This window comes from Colossoma macropomum, unplaced genomic scaffold (genome assembly GCF_904425465.1).
Source record: "Colossoma macropomum unplaced genomic scaffold, Colossoma_macropomum, whole genome shotgun sequence".
Classification (NCBI taxonomy): domain Eukaryota; kingdom Metazoa; phylum Chordata; class Actinopteri; order Characiformes; family Serrasalmidae; genus Colossoma; species Colossoma macropomum.
Window position 1 is genome coordinate 40,958,225 of NW_023494803.1, and position 7,025 is coordinate 40,965,249.

A 7,025-nucleotide genomic window follows, 5' to 3' on the forward strand; every position below is an offset into this window, starting at 1 on the left:
CAACAGCTATTAAGCTAATGAGATAGTAGTGATCCTCCACTTTAGCTAGCTAACATTAGCACTACAACGGCTATTCCTAATGAGGTACAGTGATCCTCCAGATCAGCTAGCTAACATTAGCACTACAACGGCTATTCCTAATGAGGTACAGTGATCCTCCAGATCAGCTAGCTAACATTAGCACTACAACGGCTATTCCTAATGAGGTACAGTGATCCTCCAGATCAGCTAGCTAACATTAGCACTACAACGGCTATTCCTAATGAGGTACACTGATCCTCCAGATCAGCTAGCTAACATTAGCACTACAACGGCTATTCCTAATGAGGTACAGTGATCCTCCAGATCAGCTAGCTAACATTAGCACTACAACGGCTATTCCTAATGAGGTACAGTGATCCTCCAGATCAGCTAACTAATGTTAGCCCTACAACACCTATTCCTAATGAAAGTGAGTGTATGATCCTCCAGCTAGCTAACCCTTAGCCCCCAAAAAAACAATATATTTATTGAGAGAGCGCAGAGTGGTTCTGCAGATCGGTTAGCTTCCATTAGCTCTACAGCAGCTCTTCCTAACGAGAGACAGCAGGGTGGTTCTCCTGCATGTTACGTAGAGGCTAAACACTTGGTTTTTGTTATAAAATGTCAGAATACAATGAGAAAACTGTGTATTGTTCATTCACTTTCTCTCCTGTAGGCTAACCCTGCTGAAAAAATCACAACCATTAAAAGTGTCTATTGGTTCCTGATGACATGCAATTAGTCCAACTAATATTTTGTGTTTTCCTGATGTCTTAATATCACAGTGTAGAGTACTCTAACTGGTTTAACAGGTGTTCTGGGACTGCCCTGCTGAAAAAAAAAGCTTTAGAACCGTTAAAACTGATACACTGTGATATCAACCCATCAGGAAAACGCAAAATACCACTAATGACAATTGGACACCAGAAACCAACAGAAACGTTTAATGGCTTCGATGAATTTTTCCAGCAGACCCCGTTTTGTGTTTTCCTGATGTGTTGATATCACAGTGTAAAGGACTCTAATAGTTTAACAGGTGTTCTAAATCCAAATACATTTGATGGTTTCCTAATTTGATTAGATTAAGTGATGCTTATTAGTCCCACAATGGGGAAATTTCACCTCCGCAAGGCTGGTTCCCTAACCTCCAGCCCGGTTCCCTAACCTCCAGCCCACGACTGCCCCCAATGGGATCTAAAGGTGTACTACAGGAAACTTGTGGTCTTTAATAGTAACCATTAAGCAAATTCCCAGAAAGCAAAACAATCATATTTTAATCCTAATTGTCTTGGAGGTAATTGAGGCATAAAACAAATTGCTATTTGAAAATAACTGTAATAGAGAAATAATTGTTTTTATCCTAAACCCCAACGTGCTGACCTGCATGCTATGTCTCAGTCCACACATTACTAGTCTAAATAGGTTACTCAAAATAGTAATTTGTTGGACAGGTTGGTCCAGTTAAAAGAATCAATCATACGCCGGACAATAGAGCTCAAAACCGAACTTTGGAAATTTGGAAAACTGATGCAATGATTTGAATTTTGCATCATTATGGTCATATGATCCACACAGTCATTCTGACGGACTGTAACACACCGCAGGAAATGTAGGGGGCGATATGGCTTCTACTGTTTCATTTAAAAAGCTCTATAATGTTCATATGATCCACACAGTCGTTCTGACAGACTGTAATACACCGCAGGAAGTGTAGGGGGCGATATGGCTTCTATTATAGGAGTTTAATTAGTCCTTTAGGCAAATAATAGTCGATAAATTACTCAGTTATAGAAATAATCAATAGATTTAGACCCATGGAAAGCTTCACACAGTAAAGACCTGTACTTTACATTTTTACTTTCTCTCGTAATTTCCTCTACTAATACTGTCAGTTGTACTGAAGTAACTGGTCACTACAGTAACAGTACTTTTCCGTGAGTCGGGATTTTCAGTGCTGCTAAAGAGGCGGAAGGTTAAATGAGGAAGTGAGCAGTAAGTGTGGTGCGTTTAGGGTTAAACGATTGTTTTTGTTTCTCTCTCTGATACAGATGACTAACGGCTGCGTACAGATGTGTGTTTTTTACTGATAGCCTCCTTAAGTGTGATTCATGTTGTGATTCACAGTGTTTCAGCATCAGTTCGTGATCCACCCACATGTTGCTTTGTAGGTTTGCAAACGTGCGGTTTACCTTGTCATCTTCAAACAAACTTGGGTTTTATTTAAAAATATTCACGAAGCTGCAGAGCATTCCAGGTAATTTAACTGCTAAGATTCTCAGTGAACTCTTGTTTATCAGCTTATGCTGCTATATTTGGTATTAAATGCAACACATTAACAAACACTGAAATACATTTCTACATAATTAAGTGGTTGAGATGTAAACAAAGTAATTGAGTCATTTGGTGTGAAATGCTCCTTTCTAGAGAATGGAATTATTGACGGTGATGATGGGAACTGGACATCCACCTCTAAAAGCTCCCTCACAGTAAGTTATTACCTACAATGGTTATGGATATGCTGCCTGAGACATTGTTTTATGATAGTTTTAAAAAGGTTTTTATTTAAAACTTTTTTTTTTTTTAAGTCCATTCATGGTGGAGGGATACATGCAGGGTGTTATGAGGCAAAATAGTCCCTGAAGAAAGCATATTATTTCAGATTTTCCACTATTTTCCATCATCAACATTCCATATAAACTCAGAAGACTCGTGTAGCTTCACTGGTGGTTCTGGATAGTAAATAAAATGTCTATCTGTGTTGTAGTCATGGCGACCCCTGGTTCCTATCACCACCACTGTAAAGACATCTGAACCATTTCACACAAAAACACTCTGTTTACATCTAAACCACTGAACTATGCAAAAATGCTGAAAGATCAGTGGAATTCCTATTAATTGTAGCTGATACCATAAGAATGCTAAAACAATAAGTACAAAGACAGTCAGTTATTCAGAGATCTTATGTTGGATGACACTTATGACAATAGATGACGATTGTATCTTACAGAATATTTTATTATATTTAAAGGGCCCATTTCATGGAAAACTCCTTGATATTTTTTTTAAATAAGAGGTTAATGTAGCACATATGTTGTTAAGACGACGTACTCCCCCAGTCCAACAGCTTGTTGTGGATTCACTGTTTTTTGTGATGTCAACAATAACTCACTCATATCCCTCTATTCAGCCTAGAGCAGTTTAGCTCCGCCCACTCACACTGAGGTTATAAGGAGTGTTTCAGCTCAAACTGCTTTCTGAATGAGGTGTAATACATGGCAGCCAATCAGAAGAGCTCATTTATATATACAGTACTGTGCTGTTTATCTGCACTAAGTGTTTATTTGCTTGGAAAAGCACTATTAGTACAATTACAAGCAATATTAATACAGCCAATAGTGTTTTCTTTCAACCATTTAAACCCAGTATTATTTATAGTTATCATCCAAATTTGGTTAATCAGTGCTTCTTTAAACTAAATGATAGAATTTGATAAATCTGTCTGATGGCTGGGGCATCAAGAAGAAATCAGGACCCAAGCTTTGTTCTTCAGACTGTCTCACAGCTGTATTTGCTTATTTGCATTTATTCTAAGGTTCTATAATGTTTTAAGGACTCTTACAGCTGAGATAAATAGTTTAAAACAAAGACTTTTGCACAGTCCTGTATCAGTCTTAAAGGCACAGTAACAAAAACAGCCTGTTTACTTCTAAGGGAAAACGAGAAGTTGGAAATTAGTGACAAACAAAATTAATTATGAATATTTTTAACACATAAATCAGTAATGCTTTGATTTACAGTCCCTTAAGTTCTAGGTGTTAACCAGGCAAGTAAAAGATGCAAGCTTCAAAGTGCTAGATAATTATTGAAGGTAACATGATGGTAAATTCTGAGACAGTCTAACTAAACTACACTGAAATGATTAACAGGTTCTAGATATTTAGTGGGTAAGTATGTGGAACTCCACAGTCCTGTGTAATTATTTTGGGTATAAAGTAATAGGTGTAAAGTTATATGGTGTAAAACGATGATGTAAATTTATATGGTGTACAACAATGGTGTAAAGTTATATGGTGTAAAACTATGATGTAAATGTATATGGTGTAAAATGATGGTGTAAAGTTATATGGTGTAAAACTATGATGTAAAGTTATATGGTGTAAAATGATGGAGTAAAGTAATATGGTGTAAAACAATGGAGTAAAGTAATATGGTGTAAAACGATGGAGTAAAGTAATATGGTGTAAAACGATGGTGTAAAGTAATATGGTGTAAAACGAAGGTGTAAAGTTATATGGTGTAAAACGATGATGTAAATTTATATGGTGTAAAATGATGGTGTAAAGTTATATGGTGTAAAACAATGGTGTAGAGTAATATGGTGTAAAACTATGATGTAAAGTTATATGGTGTAAAACGATGGAGTAAAGTAATATGGTGTAAAACGATGGTGTAAAGTTATATGGTGTAAAAAGATGGTGGAATGTGGTGTAAAAACAGGGTAATGTAACATGGTGTAAAAAGTTATAACATGACATTACAGTGAAATTAAGTGTGTTTACCACCTTATTATTCCAAATAATTGAGATTTTACTGTATTTTACCTTTTTCAGCTTAATATCTACAACCTGTTAATCATTTTAGTGTAATTTAACTAGACTGTCTTGGCACTCACTATCGTTTTACCCAAAATAATTCCACAGTACTGAGGAGATTGTACACCACACTTGTCAATATCTAGAACCTGTTGGGCATTTCAATGCAATTTAGTTGAACTCCGAACCTAACTTTGTTTCATTCTACTCAAAATAATAATGATCTACTACTTTGGAGTTCACACTAATCTGGTAAATACCCAGAAGTTAAAGCTGTAAAAGAAAGTGTTTAATATAAAATACAAGGCAAATCTAGAATTCAAACGTTCCCCTTTGAAAGGGACTCAAACTGGCGGTGATATTAGAGATAAGCGCCGCTTTTGGCGTGTGGTGGACGTTAATTATTATTTGGGCTTCATCTCACGGAGCCTGCAGTCTATGAGGCTTCACACAAAGGAAATGAGTGGGCTGGATGGAGCAGCAGCTAAACTAATGATGAGGTGTTATTCTAATTGCGCTAATGGGTTTGTGAGGAAGTTGTGTTAGAAAACCTGTGTAGACTTGGCTCGCCCTTCAAAGCGCTTCAAAGCCAGGAAGCGTCTGGAGAGACTTCTATAAACAAATCACCTCATACAGACGCAGCTTGCGCGGCACATTCGGAACAGATGAAGATTTTCTGTCTAAGAGGATTTCAGGACGTCTCCTCTGAGCACGAGGCTCTGCTTTATAATCAACGACCTCGACATGCTTTCACCAGCAGGAGTTTGTAAAAGGATCAGAAAGCAGCTCTTTGTTTATTTTACTTGATGCTGGCGTGATTGTTACTCCACCTGTTTGTGGGGAGCTGTTTGAGGTTTTTCTCTTTGTAAAGTGATAGTTCAGCATAAAATTTACAATATCCCCCCCACGTCCTCTATCCCAACTATAGTTGATTAGCCGTGTTTGGTGTCTGATGTTCACTTCTTTAGTTTTACTTTGGAGCTACAAGTGATTTCTGACACTGTTTGACAAACTTTAATGTATAAACATTAAAATTTGGGCCTAGTTTTTAATCTCCTCAGACAGATTTTAAATGCACACTGACTTTTATTTTAGAAAATAAACAAAATAAAAGACAAATATTACAAACAACTGAGAGAAACAAAAATGACTAGGCTTGATATAAAATAATTTTATAGAAAATGTTGCTGACACTGTGCTGGATTAAAATTATTTACTAAAAGATAACTAAAGAAGGGAAGGAAGGAAAAATTAGTAAATTGGACTGAGTGGAAAATGAGTGATAATATATGGAATTTTTCCTATCACTCAGCTGAACCACCGGTGGGCCGCCTGTAAAACACTGAGCAAAAAGCCAGTGGACCACCAGCTTTGCCATCAGTGGGCCGACAGTGGTCCACCATCCTTTTGCTACTAGGGTTTTAGCTATGCTAATGTACTTTATTCCATGTTCTCAGTGTTGAAACCACACAGTCAAGTCTATTAGAGATTACTGACCAACCCCACACGCTTTGAGGTGAGTTGGACTAATTAAGGCTTACAGTTTCCCCACACATGCACAGTTTGATATCTACCCACACAAGGTTCTTCAAGAGTAAAGAAAAGGGTTCTATGTAGAACCGTGAACACTAAAAGAACCCTTTGCATTTTCACGTTCAAGAGTGAAAAGTTAAAGCTTCGTTTGATTGTACACACGATTCTGTGTACATGTAGACGTTTGTATGAATTCTAGTGCACAACAGTGCTGTGTATCATTACTCATCAGCCGATAGGCTAAGCTAGCAAGCAAGGTAGCTAATTAGCCAAATTGGATGCTTTAGAGTGACATAAGGGTCATTCTACAGAAACGTCCATTTTTGTGTCCCCGGCGTTTACAGATATGTTACACTTGTTATTTTAACAATTACACCTTCTTGATTGATCAATTTAGCAATATGGTTTTTAAATTGATTATATAGAATTCCAAGCACCGCAGAGGAGCTCATCCTCACAGTCATGTGTGAAAGCTGAGGCCATATTTTGAAGTAAAACACACGTTTTTCTGCAATTTTAACTACAATAATCTATACATGACTATGAAATATATGATTTAAATGACAACAAAGGTCAAATAAATATTATAAAATATATAATGAAAGTTGTCCCCAGGAGTCGTGTCACTGGTGTTACTGCGTAACAAAAAATCTCTTACTTTGAAATAAAAGTCACACTAATGACATCACTCGACTTCCTTTTACCTGTTTTCTGAGGATCTATGAAGAAAAGCACATGGTGAGTCCACTGTGTCTTTCAGTTATCAGAGATTTTCTCATTTAGCTCATGATTTCATATGAAGCTTTTAGCTGAAGTCACTGGTGTGACCCACTTTATTCTGAGGTCATTGTGAAAAAATAGAATACAAATGGATTAAAT